This window comes from Protopterus annectens, chromosome 2.part0, assembly GCF_019279795.1.
Source record: "Protopterus annectens isolate FY-2018-M chromosome 2.part0, PAN1.0, whole genome shotgun sequence".
Lineage (NCBI taxonomy): Eukaryota > Metazoa > Chordata > Ceratodontiformes > Protopteridae > Protopterus > Protopterus annectens.
The window spans coordinates 1570294267-1570316929 of record NC_056728.1 but is presented as its reverse complement, the minus strand read 5'-3'; the positions used below and the strand labels follow the sequence as shown (position 1 = coordinate 1570316929).

At 41.9% G+C, this 22663-nt stretch overlaps 1 long non-coding RNA gene across 1 annotated transcript in view; it reads left to right on the top strand.

The window, feature by feature from the left end:
* Positions 1–3498: 3498 nt before the first annotated feature.
* LOC122793766 overlaps positions 3499–22663 on the top strand; it is an 81724-nt gene continuing 62559 nt past the window's right edge. Inside the window, exon 1 of the long non-coding RNA XR_006363533.1 lies at positions 3499–3568. This is a non-coding gene — a long non-coding RNA (uncharacterized LOC122793766). The remainder of the gene's footprint in view (positions 3569–22663) is intronic.

The window sequence follows — 22663 nt, the reverse complement described above, 5'->3', positions numbered from 1 at the left end:
AGCCTGTCACAAGTGGTGTCCCACAGGGCTCAGTCCTGGGCCCACTCTTGTTTGGCATCTACTTTTCCAAGTACAAGCAAACACAGGAGGGTTATGGCTGACAAAGTTTGCAGATGACTGCAAACTGGGCCATAGTAGAAAACACATCTGACACAGATATCCTTCAGAAGGGTCTCACAGAAACGGATAACTGGTGCCAGAGCCACGGCCTGAAGTTAAATGCCAAAAATGCATAGTCATACCCTTTGGGAAAAACAAGGTTACCCCTAGCTACCAAATAGGTGGCAATCCACTGAGCACAGAAGAAGTTATCAGGGACCTGGGGACCCAGGTTGATAGTAGTCTGTCATTCGACACCCATGTAGCTAAAGTAGTTAGGAAGACCTTCTACATTGCCCACCTTATCATGAAGGGATTCTCATCTAGATCAAGGGAGGTCATGGTCTCCCTTTACCCATCACTCATCAGACCAATGATTGAGTACAATGCCCCATTCGGGATGTATCTGACCCGACACTTGCAGCAGCTGGAGAGGCCACAAAAGTTCCTCACCAAAAGGATAAAAGGTCTCAAAATCTGTCCTATGCTGCCCGACTGAAAGAACTCCAGCTCTATTCAGTCGCCACCGCTTGCTCAGAGGTGACCTATGCCTAACATACAAGGCCATGTCAAACCCAGATTTGATGAATATGCTTCACCTCCAAAAATCTAGATCCATCAGAGCCACAAGGGCGGGAGACTTAAACCTCGACATGGCTATTAATAGGACGTGCTGGAGGGATAGATTCATCACCCAAAGACTCCCTATGCTGTGGAACAAAATCCCGGTACATGTGAGGCAGAGCACCTCGCTGGCCTTGTTCAAGAGAAATCTTGACCAATGGATGGGAGATCGCAGATATACCCCAGGGATTACCTCAGTGTCACTGCTCGACAGAGGCACAGCAAAATAATGGGTATAGTTCCCCATACTAAAGGGGTGGCGTAAGCCACAAAATGATGGGCTAGGCTTGTAAATGCCCTCGGGCAGATAGCCTAGTATGAACCTATGAACCTATGAACCTATGAACCTAACCAGCAAACTTAATTTTCAGCAAAAACTTTCCTAGGGCAAACTGATGGTAGTCTCCCCTAGCAACAGTAAAAAAAAAAAAAAAAACTGTGTCCTCCACCCCCCCAGCTAAATATACCAACTCTGGGATTGCACTGCAGTGGGGAAAATGGCAAATTCCACATGGTGGCCAACCATTGTTTTGCCCTAGGAAAGTTTTCACTGAAAATTTAGTTTGATGATTAGATTGTTTGCTCAATAGATGTTCGACGAAGAGGCATTCACTAAATAGTAATTTGATGAAATGATATAGACCCATTTCATTATATCACACTCCTGTAATGCCAGTGAATTGTGCTAGATAAAGATCAAACCAATAACAGAATGCTGAACGAGTGTTACAGCATGTGCTGTTTACGGAAAAAAGCCAGTATTATTATCACTCTTTGGGTTACCTGACATTTTATTTTCTAGATCCATGTTGGAAGCTCTATAAAGAAAATTATATTTCATAAATTAAGTAAAAATAATATATATCATGTTTGTTGTAAGGCTGTATTTACCCACTTGAAAACAGCCTCATAAATTAGTCAATTTTCAGTACATTTGTCACTGTTTTTAACAAGGTCATCATATAACTCCATGTCATGCAGAATATTACTGATTTTTGCCGTTCTTACACAGGGATTTCATAATTTTCTCAGAGAAGACAACTTGAAATGAAATGTCAAATTATTTTGAAAGTGACTGTGAAGCTAAATGTTGTATTTCAGGATAACAGACACTAGGAAAACTATATGTGTGTGTAAGATTATTGGATTTACTTTTCATTTGTTTTGCAAAATGTTTAAAGTACATCTGCTTAAAGGTATATATGGCTTACTTGATTGCTATTGTTCCTTTATCCCTATACTACATATATGCTATCATACAGTAGACAATAAGTACTCACATATGATCATAGGAAGTTACTAGGCTAATGGCCCTAGGGCCCTTACAAGCCTAGCCAAGTTTTACCCTTATTTCCATGATCACCTATTTGCCCTGTCCAAGAAGGACAGAGGTGAAACCCCAGTGGTGAATTTACGGTTACCCATCCAATCATCCAGACTGTGTTTGAAGAGGGCCAATGAGGTGCTCTGTTTGATATGAAGTGGGAGTCTGTTCCAAAGGTGTGGTAACCTCTGGGAGACAAATCTGTCCCTCCAGCAGGTTCTATTAATGTCACATTCATATTCAACTCAATAATTCGTAATAGCTTCAATACTGACCATTACATTAGGTTTTACACAGGCATGACCACTCTATCACTGATTGCACTGATCATCAGTGTGATCTGTTATCATCACAATAAACAAGATGTAGGCATAGTTGCTGAAGTGTATACTTTATTGCACTGAAACAAGCAATCCCATTGAAGTGCTGTGAAATACTTACCTCACTTTCTGGTTCATTTCCTAGTAGGACGTTAAGTGTCTGAGAAAGATCATGGCCCCTCAGCTTTATACAAGAAGTGTGAAGGAGGGTGGTATATCACCATAGAGGGAGGGGGTTGTAGGATACTGCCATTGGGTACTAAGCTTAAAAGTAATAAAAGGATATTTGCTGACAGCTTTGTTTATTTCAGGTGTGTGGCACCGATGGACTGGACCAGTGGAGCAGCGTCATGAAGTAAATAAGTTGGCACAAGGAAAATGGACATCCAGTGACCTGTAATTTATTTTAGTAGTACAGAAAACAAATACATTTAGCCATCAGTGACAGTCATGATCCCAGTATCAATGTACTATAGTACCATATAGAGATTAGACTATGTGTGCATGGCATATCATGGTAATATGGTATTTTGGAGTCTCTTTCTTTTCTTCTGTTATTATGCACTTTTTTTATTTCTAGTGGATTCGATCACATTGACTCTTAGAGTTAGAGTGATAAAGAAGAAAGAAACTGATGGAATAATTCATATAAATTCATCCACATATGTAAATCTGCTTTTTTTATTTTTATGAGTGCATCAGAGAAATAAAATATTCAGGTAATGACCAGTTAACATGTTTCTTTGGCACTTCCAGTTTTATAGCAGTTAGATATTCACCTTAAATGAAATCAGGGCATCCTTTCTGGCCCCTTAACTGAGTGCAAGTTCAAGAACACATTTGTAAATATTAATAAGAGTACCCACATAGCAGACTGCATGTTATTACACATCCAAGCAAAAAACTAATGAGTGACTTATCGAAAGAGTTGCTTTAATATGTTTAAAAACCTGTTTGAGTGATAGTGGAATTGAAAAAGAAAGACTAAAGATATTATTATCTTGACACTGAATGTTTATAGAAATCATATGCACAAAATAGTTATTCATGGTATGGTTTTCTCACAAGAATCCTTTAATATCATTTTTAGAAACAACACGTCAAGCATCAAATACCACTTCCCTTACCACACGTACCAGCACCACTACGGTTAGCAGTACCAGTACGTCTTCTACAACTACGACAAATACTACTACTAAAGGTAAGCGGATTATTACCACATGCTGCATTCTGACAACGACTTACTAGAACATTTCTATGAACACATAAATCATTGTTAAAGACAGACAAATGCATGACTTTGCAAGGGGAGGATGGTAGGATTAAAATGTGTTACTGTTGATACTCCTAGTCCTGACAGATGAAGGAAGAGCTGTGGATCTCCCTCATCAAGACTGTGTTTGAAAATATGGATGGCATTTGGGATATTTTAAAGGAAGTCAATTTATGAACTGTCTTTCTACTATGCAGAAATGGAAAATCAGCTTCATTACTTACTGAATAATATGACTGATATTAGAAGTGCTTTGAATGGTTTAGTGCAGCCTGCAAAGTGAAGAACCAAGTGGATTTGGAAACAGTTTGGGTTTGCTGACTCTAAGCCATAAATGATAAAATTCTGTAAATGTGGTGACCCATGACTTTGAAGCATAACTACTCACAATATGGCTATCAGACCACACTGAATATAAGTACAAGGTTCCATATGCACTGCACGGTATAAAGGTGGGGTTGTGCTGACCCTGTACCACTAGCAACTAAATGGACTCAGTAGCAGTAATGTAGTACTTTAAAGCAACGTCAAGCATTAAAGTATATAATGCTTTGTTAGTCAAATGATTCTTTGTGAAGTGTAGTGACCTACCTATACTGACAGGCTAAGATTATGCTATAAAACAGAATTATAAACTATATTTTAATAACTTTATTGTTGAATATTCTACTAAAAGAACAATTATTACACTGTGCTTATGAGTCCTTTTTTCTCTGTGTAACACATTAAGTAATCTTCAGGCTAGGACATATAAACAAAAGAGGGCAAAACCTTAGAGTTAAACATGAGAACAATCACAATCTGCGCTACTCTCATGTCAAGTGCAGTTATTACCAATACCATCTCTTACTTTCACAATGTCATTTTTTTCTCTTCATTCAAAATTACTGGTAACAATAAAGTAATTCCACCATTGTTTGACAGGAAGATGTAATAAAAGGTTAGCTTTTTGCTACATTAATAACAGACTTTTATTGCTGTAGCTGCCACTGTAACCTCTTTCTTCTTCATCTTACAAGTACAACCCAAATTGTCTGCCAGTTCAATTAAGTAATATTTGAATATACAGTTATGATATTTTGACTGTTATTTTGATAATTCATTGTCACTCTCCCATCATTTTTCCTGACCTTGGGACATATCCACTGATAATGTATAATACCTGCCTGTTATGAATCACAGAGCCACCATGCAGTGGAGTCTATCCAGCCTTTTTAAGCAAACTCTCTAATGAATGGTGATTCCCAGTAATTATCTTACCATATTCCCTCCAATGGACATCTTTTGAGTGTGTACTCTTAACTCCCAGTGGTCATGGCGTGAGCCTTAAAAATGAAGTTATCACCTCACAGTTCAAACAAATGTTTATAAATCTAGAACCATACGTTTTACTAGAAAACTATAAATGTCAAACTGTTCAACATATAATAACCTTTATAATGCTTTCATTCATTCAGTTTTTAAACTGGATTTTATAGGCCACAATAACCTCACTAAATATGAATTATGGAGTGTTGTATAAACAGCTTACAATATCTCAGTAACCATTCAGGCAACACACATACTACCAGAAGTATTTTCTCCATGCAACTGGGAGCTTTCATATGAAGCTAAGCAGTTCTGTGTCACTTGATTATTGAGATATTTAAAGAAACATAAAAATATTACAATAGAAATGACTAGCATATGAATAATATTCAATATCTCTTGATCTGTACTAGACAAAGGTCAAATAGCAATATGGTTGTGTTTATCATTGTGCAGGCTTTAAGATGAAATCTTGCAGTACCTTGTTTGAAGCATGGCTTTGGAATTATTAATGCAAATATGAACAAGCAATATTTGATAGCTAGAGGCATCAGTAGGAGGTAACTACAGAAACATCAATACATATCAGTAGGCTATAATGAGTGGTACTGAACTGACTATTTCTATTTTATATATATATATATATATATATATATATATATATATATATATATATATATATATATATAAATCTACTGGAAGTTCATTAAAGAGAACATGTCAGTTTTAGTCAAAAAATATTGCCAGATATAATATGTACTATTTCTTTAAAATATTTTGGAAAGTTCAGATTTTATATAATGTTATACACATTTCATAGTTTCCTAATACCTCTAAGTTTAAATTCCATTAAGGCTTAAATGTTTAACTTCATCCTTTCTTCCATCATGAGATAAAGTATAACAGGCTTTTGACTAGAATATAATTTCTTTTTTTAAAAAAAGCACACACATAATTGATAATGATTTTATTCATTAGACTGGCAAGATTTGTCATTCCAAGTATTACCTAAGCTGAAGAAAGTTTACCTAATTGAAGATATACTAAATCTCCTAAGGTTGAAAGTTTAGTCAATGAAATGGTATTTTACTATAATAGTATTCTCTCTATATACCCTGAAATTGTTTTAAATTATTTAGAATATGAGAGCTGTGTTTCAATGACATGGTAAAGTATTCTACTGGACTTCAACCTCTTCCTACCAGATTTTTTTTTATTTCTGAAACTCAAAGATATAAATATTAAATCTAAGTTAAATGTCTAAGAATTATCTATCTATCTATCTATCTATCTATCTATCTATCTATCTATCTATCTGTCATCCATCTATCTTTGATGACGAGGAAAGTATGACTGGGAAGAGTCAAGTTTCAATGGAGGCCTGGCAAGGGAGCCCGCAGGATTTTTTGCAGGGGGGTGCAAACCCAAGCCCCACCCACACAGCCCCACCCGCTCTGCTGCCCCCACCCACGCTATCTTCACTCATTAGTTTCTTCACTGACGTCTCGCTTTTCCACCATTAACACTGCTCAGTTCAATTTATTTTATCTGCATCTTAAAATGCTGCAAAACCTACAACGTGAAGAATTCTGAAAACGAATTGCCATCAGTAATGAATTATATCATATTGCTACTATATCTGAATGATTGCTTCTTGTCTGATGCATTGGCTTTGAAGTTATAAGACAACCTAAAGAATCCAATGGACTACTACTACCTTTGTAGTCAATATCTTGCAGATCTTCTATCAATGATGTTACTGAACAAAAACAAATAAAAAAAGTGTCAGGTTTGGGATTAAAAAAAAACATTTTTTGATGTGTTTCAGCTACACCACTGATTAACATGTGCATCATGTTAACCTGGACAACAACAAAAAATAAATACATAAACTAGTTGATTTTTGCTTTTGTACATGTTTATGCAAAGAAAACTTAATACTGTAGTAAGCACCATTATACCTCTCAACTGAATAGATTTTCGCAGAATGTCCAGATTTTTGCCTCATATTTTTTGTGTGTTCTTCCTAAAATCTGTGCTTTTCTGGCAAATAGCTGAGGATTGAAGTCATTAAATAATGGTAAACATTTGAGTTGAAGAGTCCACATCCTTCAGAAATTTCATGCTAATGCAAAACCTATTATTCTATCAACTTTCTAAGTTTGTAAGAGCAATATTTAAAATCTTTCCCTACTTGTTCCCCCATCATTTTAATCTTTGTCCAGATTTTTTGCTCTAAGAGGTTGAGACTGAGGTATGAATTCTGGATAGGAATATGTGTTTTATGCACAGTCTTCACAGTTTCCCTTAAAATGTCAATGAATCTCACATGAACTTGTCTATATTCTCCTGCTGTGACAATCTAACTAGTGCTTTTTTAGTTTTTCCTTTCTTGTCTTATCTTTAGCAAATCTTCAACAATATCTCTACTAAACATACTGTATGAACAATCATATGTTACTACCTACTATACTTTTAAATGTATGTCTAAACCATTATGCTTATGTAAATATCTTATGCAATCATATATCTGCTATATTTTATAACTGTGTAAACCACAATGCTCATGTAAATATCTTATGTATAGTATGTTAGCAATTGTTCTGTAGCGTTTCTCCCTGGGCCTCTACTGAAAATGGACAGCTTTGTCCAGTCAGACCTCCCCGGTAAACAAATGTAAAATAAAATAAAAAAATCTGACCTTTGTGTGGATTCAAAAAAAGAAAAGTACATCATGTAACAGAAACCAAACAATGGCTCTCTGTGAATTTACTATACTATTCTGTAACTGAATGCACATTACTTAATGTTAACTGATAAAGCAATGAAATAAAAATACAGTATGACAGGGGAAGAAGATAATGTTTTATGATTTGTAAACTGCTCATAACTTGTCACAATCCTTGAAGTGTATAAAACACCTCTTTCTAACCTTTAGAGTCTAGAAAACAGCTTTTCTCGATAAGCAGCAATAATGACTCCAGCATATAATAAAAATGCATACACACCAGAACATAACAGTTAAACATAATGTGTATGTCTCTCTGCATATCTGTAAATTAGTAAACCATGGCAAGGATTCACGAAGCCTCCGTGTAAGAGTTATAACTCTTATACGGAGGCTGCAGTTAAACGGAGTGATGTCAGCATGCTTTGCATATTCATGAGAGCATGCTGAATCACACCTAAGTCTAACACGGTCCATGTAAGACAGTAGGGGGCGTGTCCATAGGCTGAGCCCTGCAAGCGGACACGCCCCCAGAAGTGTAAAAGTGCCCAAAGTAAACACCCACAACAGAGTCCACAGAAATGTGAATAAACACAACACAACACATGCCCCCACAGACTATGAACATAAAATATATAAATGAACATGTTATATATTTTTTTAAATTGTAAAGATGTTTAACCGTGAGTGCGCTCGTTTGCGTGGGTGTGCCCGTAGCGCAGCTACAGTTAGCAGTCAGTGGGAAAGCATATAAGAACTAAATATGCAAAATAAGCCAGGAAGCAATAGCGTAGTGGTAGAGATGTTGGCTGAAGAGCAGGCATTCATGGTTCGAGCCCCCACAGCAACATTTTTTTTTTCAAAATAAGCAGGAAACAAGTCCCTGACAAATATGTACACATAAAACCACAATTTATGTAAAATGTAATGAAATAGCCCATTTATATTGAAGACATGTGAGGTAACAAAAGAATAAAAAATGCCAGATGTGCTCATAGCTGAGCTACAGTTTAACAGAGTGAGTGCATCTGCCCGTAGATGAGCAGTGGTTTAACTGGTGCAAAATGAGCGCCCGTAGCTGAGCAGTGGTCTAACACACTAAATCTATGTGCCCCTAACTGAGCTGAGCGTAATATGCATGCCGATAGCCAAATGAGGCTTAAAGCAGCGTATCCCATTTGCGCAGAGCTGCTCATCACGCAAACAAGCTAACCGACGGGCAACGTTGAGCAAGCCGTATCAAAATTGCCTTTACACAGACACACCCATCAGCATGTCTAGACAGTCATGAAAAATAAAAAACAGTGGCCAGGTTCGAACCCAGGATACTATACACCATAGTCAAGGTACAGAACCACTAAGCCATGACAGCAGCACCTAGAGATGCAATAATAGCTAATATATAGGAATGAATACAAACTGGAGTATGACAATGCAGGTTTACTGAAGTAGATACAATTCCAAAATGGCCAATCACAGATATGTACGGGAAAAACGGACTATATAAGCCCCATAGGCGGGAATACACAGCATAAACGATTGTAGAACTGACCTGCAGGCAGAATGACAGGAGTAGGAGAGAGTAGTTGCTTTCGAGCACAGAGGTGGGGTGTTGAGGAGTCCAGGTACATGGTCTGGCTCCTAGTCCATAATCATGAGGCCCAACTCATGCAGGGCCAGGTCCTCTGGGGAGCATACAGGGCCGAGGCGTGGGACCGGTTGGCTCATGATCTCACCAGTGCCACAGGGATTCCAAGGACTGGTGAGCAGGTCCGTCACCACCATGCAGACCTGAAGAGACACAAGCAGGACCAACTGAACCTTTGGATCCAGGAGGCCCGGCAAACACCCAACGCCCCACTACTGAGTAAGTAACATTTAATTATGTATGTAAGAAATTAAACTAGCTGATATTATGGAGATGTGTATTCCAATATTACTTCATTTATATTACAGCTGCAGGTGTCCGTTCTGTGAACCGCAGAGCCTATGGCGATAGGCTGGTGCAGTTGCACCACCAGGCAGGTCAGTAATCCACTACCAGTAACTGTAAAGAAATATAAAAGTATGACAGTCAGCAAAAGAGTGCAGTGTAGTCAGTAAGGAATAAAATCTGCAAGTAACAGTGTGAAAGTGTATGCAAGTATTGCTTGATTACAAAAGTGTATTTCAGCCTGTAAGTTAAACCGAAAAATGAAACTGTCTGACATATATTCTGAATAAAAATGCCCTACCTGTAAGAAAATAGTACACAACCTGCAGCAGGCTGAAAAGTATAGCTGCAGAAGATGATGAAATCACATGTGTGAAATATATCCCTGTGGAAATACTGAAACATGACAGAAGTGAGACTGCTGGAAAGGACTGTAATAACTACAGGTAAAACATGTCAATAAAGCCTAGAAGTAAGTACCATCCTGAATAGTAAAATGAAAGCAAGTGAGAGAGTGTGAGAAAGTGTCATGAATCCAGCAATACAGTAGTAATAACCCCTGAATAAAGTATACTGCAGTCAAGACCGAATGAAATGCATGTGAGATGCAAAACCAAACAGCAAATTCTGTTCAAAGTGTTGCTGCATCTGGAATGTGTATCCCAAAATATGGATATGTTGCTCTCAGTCTGCAATATGCAGATAGGATGATTGTCTGATATACCAAACATCCACACTTGTCTACAGCTATATAAAGCAAATGTAGCAGGATGATGTAGCTGAACAAAGCTAGATATGAATGTGTATGAAGAACCATAAAATGTATATTGATGTTGCAGTAACAGTCCTATCACCAAGTTGAAATAGTTATCATATAGGAAACTGTAGTTAGAACAGTAGTGTGTATATAACTGTAGCTATTAGAAATGTACAGCATATGTATTGTTATTCTAAGGTGTTAATATTACTTTCTTTACCCCGCCCTATAACCACATATAACCCATTCCACGTGAAAATGGTATGTGCAATACAATTAGCACCCCTGGACGTTTGTCCTGTTGGGTCATATATATTTGCATGTCCGTTGATACATCTGCCCTGTTCATACATCCACACCTGATGGCCTGTTGCCATCAATTAACCCTGCATGTTGTTGGACTGTGTATTTCTGTTCAAATTATGCATGTGTTATGCACGCTGTTCAATGGTGTGAATATCTGGGTGTTTGGCTAATGGGAATACTAATGCATGCTGTTACAACTAATTGTGAATGGTATTATATGTCACTAACCCAAACTGTCATGACATAATGCAAAACATAGGACGACAGGGAAGGCGGGTTCCAGCGGACCCACCTCACCCACCTCAGCTGGCGAGTGCACCTGGCACTAGTGCCGAGTCTGGACCCTCCTCCGGTGGCCCTGTGCCACCTGTGGGTGGAAGCGCTGCAGGGGATGGGGCTCGCCCCCCCCTCTGCAAGTGTGGCAGGAGGAGAACCACCACTCACCCTCCGTAGCGTCCGGACTGTGGTGGGTAGGGAGATTCGGGACTCTGTTCTCGAGCCCCAATGCCAGCTCGAGGCACAGATGGTGCAACTAATGGACATGCCTGTTGCCCCGCCTACACAGCCCCCAGCACAGCCCCGTCCTGGGCAGTGAAGGAACAGTGGCAACTGCCTATGAGTGGGGATATCAGTTCCACTGTTGCCATCTGTGGGCTCATGGGCTCTGGATATCCAAACCTCCATCCCCGTCAATTGTGTAACCCCCCCCACACATGTCATACACTGCCCCTGTATGCGTCTTGTTTGTCTTGTCTGTTTACCTACCCAACCTACCTCCCCAGCTGTACCGACTTCCTTCACCTGACATACCACTCTCACCTGAAAAAAAAAAAAAGGGCACTCTGTACCCACAAAAAATTATGCCCCATACATAGCTGCCCATTCTGCACACATGTCTGCTGGACATGGAACCTATCAATTACAATTGGCTGTACAACAAGTATTATTGTTGTCCTGACACCTCTCTCAGGGGTGGAAGGTTTCAAATGTCACACCAAATTACATACATATGCACAGCTGTTGCTGATGAAGAAATGGGCAGCTATGGGCCTTACCTACATCCCTCCTGCACATCCCAAGCTTGTTTCTCTACTGTCTTACCCTCTTTGTGACCCCTTTTTCACCACTTTCCTGTCTCCCCATTTTCTTTTCTTTCAAAGAAAATAGCGCGGGTGTGCGCAAGAGTAAGCACGTTTAAGCGGTTGTAAGCGGGTGTGCGCTTGTGTGCGCAAAGCTAAACGCCAGTGCGCATGCGTGAGCTCCGCGCAAACCATCGCTAACCCAGTTACAACTGCTTAAAAGTGCCTTAGTCACTTTGATTGACAGGTCTTGTAGTCAGTTCAGAAGCAAAATAAAATCCCACTGGCAGTCCCGAACCCAGGACCTTGGAAACAGTAGTCTGCGTGACTTACCACTAAGCCATGACTCTTATACAAGAACATTGTGCTAAAATAAATATATCATGTAATAGTAGGAATGAATGTAAAGGGAATATAGATGTGTAGTACACAAAGCATGCCATTTAGAATTACTATCAAAACTAGTGGATTTCCATAATAGTAGTGTGTGAACAGAAACAGCCATGCTAGTTGGTAGCTAGTAGGTAATAATGTCACTATAGCACCTTGCAAGCCACACACATACTCACAGCAGGATAATCACTGCCCATACCCCACAACCTCTTACAGGAACACATCTGGACCAAGTAATAAAATATGTGGAGCAAAAGCCCAAAACCAGGGACACATTACAAATAATGTTACAACAAACGCAGACAGTTCAGAGAGTAACAGGGTCTGCATTTTGTGAGATGTTTGGAAGGGTATGAAGTCTGAAACTTGAATGTTTGTCACCATATTCTGACTTGAGCCCAGAGTGATTTGCCAGAAAAAGGTGTGCATGAGATATTGACCAAAATATGAGGCAGAAATGTGGACAACCTGCAAATATCTGTACACATGGCGGGTCTGACACCACCATATTTGAATAGTTAAGAGCCTAGACATAGCAACAGTGAATGACTTACAGGGATGCCCCACAGACTCCATGTGAAATGTACAAACAGTAGGCAGAAAGGTGTAACACATGCAATGGTAACTATGGAGTCCTGAAAGTATTCACCACTTGCATGGCAGAAAAAGTGTAGTAATACATATGCTCATGCTAACCACAGTCACAACTGCAGCATACCAGACATTTTAATGGGTGTACCCCACTGATATGTACCATTCCATGAGGCAGATAACAGATGAACCTGAAAGTTTCTGGGGCCTGCTCAGCAGCATACTCAAATACCCTAATAGATGTCAAGGCCCGCACCATGGCCAGACCACACTGCATGCTGTAACACCCTAGCAGATATAGCAAGCATTCCAAGGTGTGAATGTACATGGAAAATAGGAAAGCTACAGCAGCACACTACAGTCAGGACACCTAGCAGGCATACAAGTAGTGACTGTAAAGGGCAAATATTGAAGCCTTAGCAACAAAGTGCAAGCAAAAGTGAAAGGAAAGCACACACACACACATTAACAGTAGTAGTAGTTGTAGGTGTCAGTGTACATACACAGTTAGTACAGGAAACTGGAGAAATGAATGGAGGAATGTTAATCTACAACACACCTGGAAATATGAGAGAGATACCAACCTTTACACTCACAGAACATTGTCCACAGCATAACAGCATGGTCCCTGCCCTTAAAATCTGAAAGGGCTATGCCTATCTCACATACCTTTTTATAGCACTGTTCTGAAATCACAGTGAGAACTGCAATCAGTACACAACTGGCTGCATGCAATTAGCAAATTCTGGCTAACAATTGGTGCAGAGGCCATCACATGGGCATATGCAGATACCTACAAAATTATGCTGTACTCCCAGTCCACACATGCAATACTTTCATTGCACCCTGAGAAGGACGTGAGAGACAGACAGACAGAGAGAGAGAGAGACAGAGACAGAGACAGAGTAAATTGCAATTAAGCAGACACAAACAAATTGTTCAGCAACAGCCACCTGAAAGCTGACAACTGGGAAGTGGAGCAGCAGGACAGAGAACCAGACGGCAACACAAGCAGCTGTGACAAACACAGGTAATGTAAAGTAATACTATAAAGGTCTAGATACTGTGAACCCTCCATATGTGTCATTGGTCTGTATCCATATGTATATGAAGATGTGTAAAGGGCAGGGGACATACAGCAACTACCAGTGAAGGCTGTACATGCATTTGTATGTGAGAGCATCTATGTGCACATATCAATGTTGGTTGATTGTAGGTTGTAGTGCCATGTACAAAGTAGGTTTCACAGTTATGTATGTTTAGCAGTATGTTAGTGTGTGTATACAGTATGGTAGACAAACATGTTGATATACCTGTCTATCATATGGATACGTATGTATGTCAACATATGTATGTGTGTGTATATATATATATATATATATATATATATATATATATATATATATATATATATATATATATGATATGCATATATGTATACATACATAGAGAGAGATGTAGGAATACATAGACATATGTAGATAGAATATTGTACAAACATATATATGTAATGCACACATACAGATATAGATATATGTAGATACATATACATAGACAGACTGATCTGACTATCTACAGGTATGACTGTATATGACGACTTTCAACACACGCTGTCCCACCCCCTCTGTCACTCTCACCCCTCTGTGTCCCCCTCCACATCTATAGCAATATATGTACATCAATATATATATGTGTATATGTATACAGACATATATATATATATATATATATATATATATATATATATATATATATATATATATACATATATACATATATATATATATATATATATATATATATATATATATAGAGAGAGAGAGAGAGAGAGATGTATATAAATTCTGAGTGAGGCACATGTGTACAGATGTATTGCAACTGGTGCCTGGTGACAAAGGCTTGGAGTGAACACCAGTGTCAAAACTGGAGTACCATACCACATTTCAAATCACCTACACCAGTAACCACCAGATATGTGATTGGCTGCCCACCACTGCATGTGTCAGGGGTGAACAGGGTCATAAATGTGTACAATAGTGGCCCCAATGATATTCACAGTGGCACACTATCCCTGGAATACCTGCACATGGTATGTGTCAGCGAACATGGTGTGTCAGCTATGGACATGTAGGTCGGTGTACCCCTCCACACCACATAATGGATGCCATGGTATGGACCTCACATGACAGCTACAGATATGGAGAAGGACACAGTGACATGTACAACACTGTGACAATGCACTCAAACATATTACCAATGCACAGTGACTGACAGCACCACAGAGTACACATATACTACCCACATAGAGGTTACCACTCCCGGATTTACATATGTAAGTCACACCCATGACAGATGTCCAACAACCATAGTAACACCTCACACCATCCACAACCTAAATGACTGCTGTGTGTCGTCCGTGCCACTGCAATAGAGTGCACATGTGGAGGTAAAAGTTCCTACCCACAGATAAGACATACCCTGCAATAAACCACACAGTGTTAAGAAGCAAGACTCCCCATGAGTACATGTCACACATACCCCTGCTGAATGTTAGTCAGATAGGTAATATGCCATATGAGTCACCCTGTGTAACTGTGTGACAGCAGCAGGTACCATCACACCACATGTGTCACAATGGTCAGGGTAGCAGAACAGTATGCTGCTGTAGTCCCAGGGGCAATAGCATATTGTATAGTATTGTATTGTAATGTAATGTATTGTGTTGTATTGTATTGGTATGTTGAGGTGCCTCCTTCGTGGAGTGGAACCACTGCTGCTGTGCGCCAGTGTACAGGTACATATCCTGTAGTCAGGCTAGTGTTACATAGCACTTCTATATGTGCGTTTAGCACCTGTCAGAGTTTATGTAGCATGCAACTGGGGATACCATCAGGTCCCATTCATGTTGTGTATTCTACTGTCCTGAGGGTGGCTCTCACCTGGACATCTGTGATGACAGGGAGGTTACAGTCAGCTGGGATAACTATGTCTTATTTTGGGGGAGGGCGGGGTGACACCTGCACTGAACCTGTCTGCCACAATGTTGTCAATATCTGTGGTGTCAGTGAAATATTTGTTGTTGTGTACTAACTATGGGCATAGAGGATGGATCCTGACCAGGTTGCTAACATAACTGAAGAAGGCCTTCTGGTTATCTGTAGTGTCCCTCTTGATTTCCCTCTCAAAGTTGCCCATGGATGTTTGTATGATGGAAAATAGATCCTTACTAGTGCTGCTCAGACATGCCCTCCCTTTATGGAATTATGCTCTGTCTTGCAGTAGCTTCCATCTTCTGTAATACAATCTGTCTATGGCTGGGGTCCACCAGACAGGATGCTGTCCCTTTGTGGAGAGTGTCTTGGTCATATATGGGATTGCATGATCCATGCATTCTCGGAGATGTCTGTAGAAAGCAATTGTGTAGGGGTCAGCATTGTGGGTTGTATCTGCCACTGGCCCAGTGGGCTGACAGGATACCATGTCACTGTTACTAAGTGTAAAGTTTGCATCTGTAATGTTATTCACTATAGTCGTTTGTGCTGGTGGTGGAGGTGGGATATGTATATCCAGGGCAATCAGTGTGTGGTCAGCTCACAGTAGTTGATGATGTAGGCCATACAGTACCTAGATACAAACCCCCAGAGTGAGGAGGTGCTCTTGACCTGAATCAGTGTTCTGACTGCTGGGGTTTGGTAGTATGTCGTATGGAGTGTGCCAGGTACTGTTGCACAGTTGCTGGCTGAGCACTGATACCTGGCCATTTACATGTGTATCCACCAATACACAGACAGATGCTATATATGTGAGATATGTTGTATCATAACAGTCGAGTAGCATGTGTAATATGTGTGCCAAATTCTGCTGACATATATTGCTGATATCAGGTTATTTTCTTTCTCAGGTACATGGCCCACCCACAGAATCCCACTTACTCCACAGCTGAGGATGAGGAGATACACCAGAGCCTGGTGCGGGATTATGCAATACTCTTTTCCCGCACCAGCCAGAATCAGCAGGAGAGGGCTGCACTATGGCAAGACCTTGTCCGTCGGGTAAATGACATAGGCACGCATAATAGGACATATGAGCAGGTACCACATCACTGCAGTGATTTAATCAGACATGTCCGTCAGCGTGCGTCGGATATCCACAGGCAACAGGTCACCACAGGTGGTGGGGTGGCTACACATCCCCCACTCACCAGACTGGAGGAACTACTCATGAGTGTAGTGGCTCCAGTCCGCCAGCAACAACAACAGCAACAGACATGCATTATGATGGAGGCTGGAGCCACGCAGCAGCAAGACAGTGAACGTGCAGGTAATATGCCATATGTATAGTTGACTGTTGTGTACACTGGTAGTTAATGCATGTGTGAGGTGTGTCCTTGGTTTGTAGCTGTCACCATAGTATTTAATGTGCAAGTGTGATATCCTCATTATTAGCAGCTGACCTGTGAAAGGCGACTGTTGTACTACTGACCTGTATCATACTCAGTAACAATGGCACAGTTGTGCCCACTGACATTAGTTTCTTTACGTCTGCAGGTCCCTCTGGTATAACAGCAATGCAGCCTATCCATGCTGGTGAGTGTGTATTAACAATTCCTGTAATAGTCTTGATAGTAATAGTACTATTTGGCTCACTTAGTAGTGCTCTTTGTATGCATGTAGGTGTGTCTGTGTCTGTGTGTTGATATCACGCATACTGTACAATTGTGTGAAACTGTGTGCATGTGTGCACCTGTGCATGTGTGCATGTGTGCATGTGTGCACATGTGCATGTGTGCATGTGTGCACATGTGCATGTGTACATGCGTGCACCTGTGCATGTGTGCATGTGTGCACCTGTGCATGTGTGCATGTGTACACGTGTGCATGTGTACATGTGTGCACCTGTGCATGTGTGCATGTGCACCTGTGCATGTGTGTGCATGTGCATGTGTGCATGTGCATGTGCATGTGTGCATGTGTGCACTTGTGCATGCGTGCATGTGTGCACATGTGCATGTGTACATGTGTGCACCTGTGCATGTGTGCACGTGTGCATGTGTGCATTTGTGCATGTGTGCACCTGTGCATGTGTACATGTGTGCACCTGTGCATGTGTGCATGTGTGCATGTGTGCATCACTGGTAATGTGTAGACATTGTAAACTGTGTTTCCTGTTTCCCTCCCACAGGTTCTGGTGCTGCTCTGGTGTCATGTAGCAGGGAACCTGAATCAGGTGCCGTGGGTACTGATAATTATGACATCTGTGTAATGGCACAGGAAGGTATGCCAGGGTCTGTCATTGGTCAGCCGACTGACAGCACACAGCTGTCGACCCCATCAATGCGCACAGTTATCCTGCCAATAAACCCTTTGTCACCAATGTCCCTAGGTGATGGGCAGCATACAGTGGGCATTGACCAGGGTAATGTGGTATCTGTGGCACATGCCTCCCCACACAGCAGCCATGGGCATGGCCCAGAGATGGTACCACACAGACAGATGTCCAGGGGTTCTCGTGGGAGCATCCGTGGGCGTACTGCCCCTGTCAGACGTGCCCACAGAGGTCTTACAACCTCAGCTATGTTTCAGGCTGTCATGCAGGCACAGTCATGTATGGAACAGTACACCAGACAGGGTCTGAGGGAGCTGACAGCATGTCGCACAGCCATGACTGACAGTATGCGTGACATTGCGGCTGCCATCCGTGATTTCACCGATGTCATAGACAGACGTTGTGGGGACATATCAGACCAGTTCCACAACTACATGTCCATGAGCCAGGGCGATGGTGGGTGGTTGAGGTGTCGACGTGGCCATATGCCAGCAACAGCAGCAGCTGGCAGTCGTCGCGGATGACAACAGGGCCGCGGCCGCGGCCACCCCCGTAGTGCCAGCAGCAGCCCCAGCAATGCTGGGTCTATGCTGTCATCAGACCGCCCCAGGAGACCACGTGCACGTGGCTCTGGCCAGGCCCGACAGGGATCTGTGTCCAGTCAATGAACACCTGCTTCTGATGACAGTACCCAGTCTGGGTTGGTACCAGATACGGTCCATAGCACCCCTGCAAGGCACAGGTACCGTGTCCGTGGCCAGAGACACTGATCTGTATGACCTGGCAGGTACAGTCTGTGGCTGTCCACAAACACCAGTATATGGCAGCCATGAGGTGGAACTGTGTGCTTCCATACACACATGCAAATTGACAACACCTAGGGCTACCGCATACACGCACACACTGCATCAACATTGCCCCACCTTCTACTGCTATCCCTCACCAACACACATACACATACATGTCAATCGGTGGTATCGGTGGCTGACTCAGGCATACCAAGTTCACACCCTGTGCATATGATGAAACTGTGCCACCTCCTGCAATCTGTAACAACTGTGCAGGTACAGGTTAACATGTTGCTGATGCACATGGTGACCACATAGATGTGTAGTAATAGTATCATGTTGTTAACAGTACTGTGTGCTGAATTAATTGTGGGTATATCACAGCATGCCTGATGCAGTAAGTGTGTGATTGTCATGTACTGTTGTCTACACCCATGGTAGGTACCATACTGTATCATCTGCACATGTCGGCATACTGGTGGTAATTATGTCAACAGAAGGCTACATACATAGGTAGCACAGGGGATAAGGTAATGAATGTAGTAATACGCAATGATGGACATGTAAATTGCAAGTGGCATGTTGCCCACACTGGACTCTGCAATGCAGATGTTTGAGGATGTTGATATGTGTGCAGTACTACACGACTGGTACAGGACACACAGGAGCACCCTAGCACTGCATGCTCACATCTCATACCATGCTAGACAGCCCCAACACACAAAACTAACTGTCACAGGAGGGAGAGTCCCCATATATGTCAGGGATACTGTGGTGGCAGGCCAGGTAGCATACATCATATTAAGTATGGAACCACTGAGTGAAGGCTCAGTGTCTGTTATTTGACATGTGTATTACTGCAGGTATGAGCACATGGGTTTCCATCCAGTTATTGTACATCCTGACAGTACATGGTCTGTACACTTGTGTGCACTGAGACTGGACCCTAGCCATCTGACCTGTGTATTTCCATGTACATGTGCATAGTGCCTGCATATTTGCAGTGTTACCTACTGGAAGTGGTACAGCTTGTTTGTTGTACAATGGACTACATGCAGCCCTGTTTACTGTAGCTTTGTTTGCATGCATGTTTGCTTGCAATTACCCTGGAATACTGATCACACCTGCAATGCATAGTTATAGAGCTTCTGTGGACTCATAGTGCCATCTGCATAGCTTACTATATGTATGTCCATGTCCCACTTGACAGGATGTTACTGTTTGTCCTGTTCACATGTACACTGCCTGTGACACTGTGCATATGACTTACCTGGCATGTGTCCACGTGAGCAGTCATATATGCTACTGCTAACTAATCACAGGCACTACACCTTCACATATTCATCTTCTGTTGAACTACCTGCTTCGCTAGGGATGGCCTGCACCTGTCACCCCTGGGCTTTCAGATATTGGCAAAGGCTCTTGCTACCCCCATAGTGCCTATGTTAGGCAAGGCTCAAATGACAAACCCACCTTCATAGGTATCACAAGGGATAAGAAACTAAGAGTAATGCTACCCAACGCCAGAAGTCTAAACCTCCAGATGCATGCACCCGAAACTCTCCTTGTCATGGATAACATCGATATCTGTGCAGTAACAGATGCCTGGTTCAGGTTCAGCACTACCAGGTTTAACCTGGTTGATTTCTTTGAAACAGTCACCAAGGCCATTGACGAGGGGAAGGTGGTTCACACAGCCTACCTGGACCTCGCAAAAGCCTTCACAACAATACCCCACTTGGGCATTCTAGAGAAGCTCACCAGCTTAAATATAAGCCCCTATGTGACTAGATGGATTGCACAGTGGCTCAAGGACAGAACCCACATGGTTAGAATTGCTGGAGCCATGCCAGACTCCAAACCAGTTACGAGTTGTGTCCCACAAGGCTCAGTCATGGGACCTCTCTTGTTTGGTATATATTTATTGGAGGTACAGGCCAACACGGACGGACTGTGGCTGACCAAATATGCAGATGACTGCGAACTGGCCACCATAATCGACTCTCCAGCCGACACAAGCATCTTCCAAAGGGGCATCATAAAAACAGACAACTTGTGCCAGAGCCATGGCCTTCAGCTGAACAGTGTTTAGAAAGGGAAATGTGCATCCTGTAGTCTGTTCACCTAGTTGCCAAAAGGGACATTTCCCTCACACACTAACCCCCCTCAGCCAAAAACACACACTTGCCATTTGCAGCATTCAAACCCCTATATGACTATGTTATGACACTCGAGACGGACACATTAGCAGAGTGTGCTATTTGCATTACTGGGAGGTTTTCCTTCTCTTGCTGTACTTATAGGGTGCTGACATCATCAGTGTTTAGAAAGGGAAATGTGCATCCTGTAGTCTGTTCTCCTAGTTGGCAAAATGGACATTTCCTTCACACACAATAACCCCCCTCACCCAAACACACACACTTGCCATTTGCAGGATTCAAACCCCTACCTAACTATGTTATGACACTTGAGACGGACGCATTAGCGGAGCACACTATTCACATTACTGGGAGGTTGCCCTTCGCCTGCTATACTTATAGGGTGCGGACATCATCAGTGTTTAGAAAGGGAAATGTGCATCCTGTAGTCTGTTCACCTAGTTGCCAAAAGGGACATTTTCCTCACACACACTAACCCCCCTCAGCCAAAAGCACACACTTGCCATTTGTAGGATTCAAACCCCTATTTGACTATGTTATGACACTCAAGACAGATGCATTAGCAGAGTGTGCTATTCGCATTACTGGGAGGTTTTCCTTCTCTTGCTGTACTTATAGGGTGCTGACATCATCAGTGTTTAGAAAGGGGAATGTGCATCCTGTAGTCTGTTCTCCTAGTTGCCAAAAGGGACATTTCCCACACTAACCCCCCTCAGCCAAACACACACACTTGCAGGATTTAAACCCCTACCTAACTATGTTATGACACTTGAGACGGACGCATTAGCGGAGCGCGCTATTTGCATTACTAGGAAGTTTTGCTTCTCCTGCTATACTTATAGAGTGCTGACATCATCGGTGTTTAGAAAGGGGAATGTGCATCCTGTAGTCTGTTCTCCTAGTTGCCAAAAGGGACATTTCCCTCACACACAATTGCACACACACTAACCCCCCTCAGCCAAACACACACACTTGCAGGATTCAAGCCCCTACCTAACTATGTTATGACAGTTGAGACGGATGCATTAGCAGAGCACGCTATTCACATTACTGGGAGGTTTCCCTTCTCCTGCTATACTTATAGAGTGCTAACATCATCAGTGTTTAGAAAGGGGAATGTGCATCCTGTAGTGTGTTTTCCCAGTTGCCAAAAGGGACATTTCTCTCCCACAGACTTACACACACACCAACCCCACTCACACACACACACACACACACACTGAGCATTTGCAGGATTCAAATCCCTACCTAAAGTATGTTATGACACTTGTGACAGACACATTAGCAGAGCACGCTATTCGCATTACTGGGAGGGCTCTTTTCTCCTGCTGTACTTATAGGGTGCTGACATCATCGGTGTTTAGAAAGGGGAATGTGCATCCTGTGGGGAGGCAGGCGTAAGCACACTCTGGCTAAGCTGTCATTCCCTAGGGCAAACAGCCTAGTGTTGACCTCTACACCCATATGTTTAATTGTCAAATGCACATTATTTGTTGCTGATAGACTGTTTGCACATCTTTATTGCCATAGCATTCCCTGTTTGTATGAACAACTTGTGCATCTGTGGAAGATGTTTGCATATGGGAGGGATCCACTATATCACGTATGTCTCTGTAGTCATTTAACTGTGTGCACTGGGCAGACTGCTGTAATGTG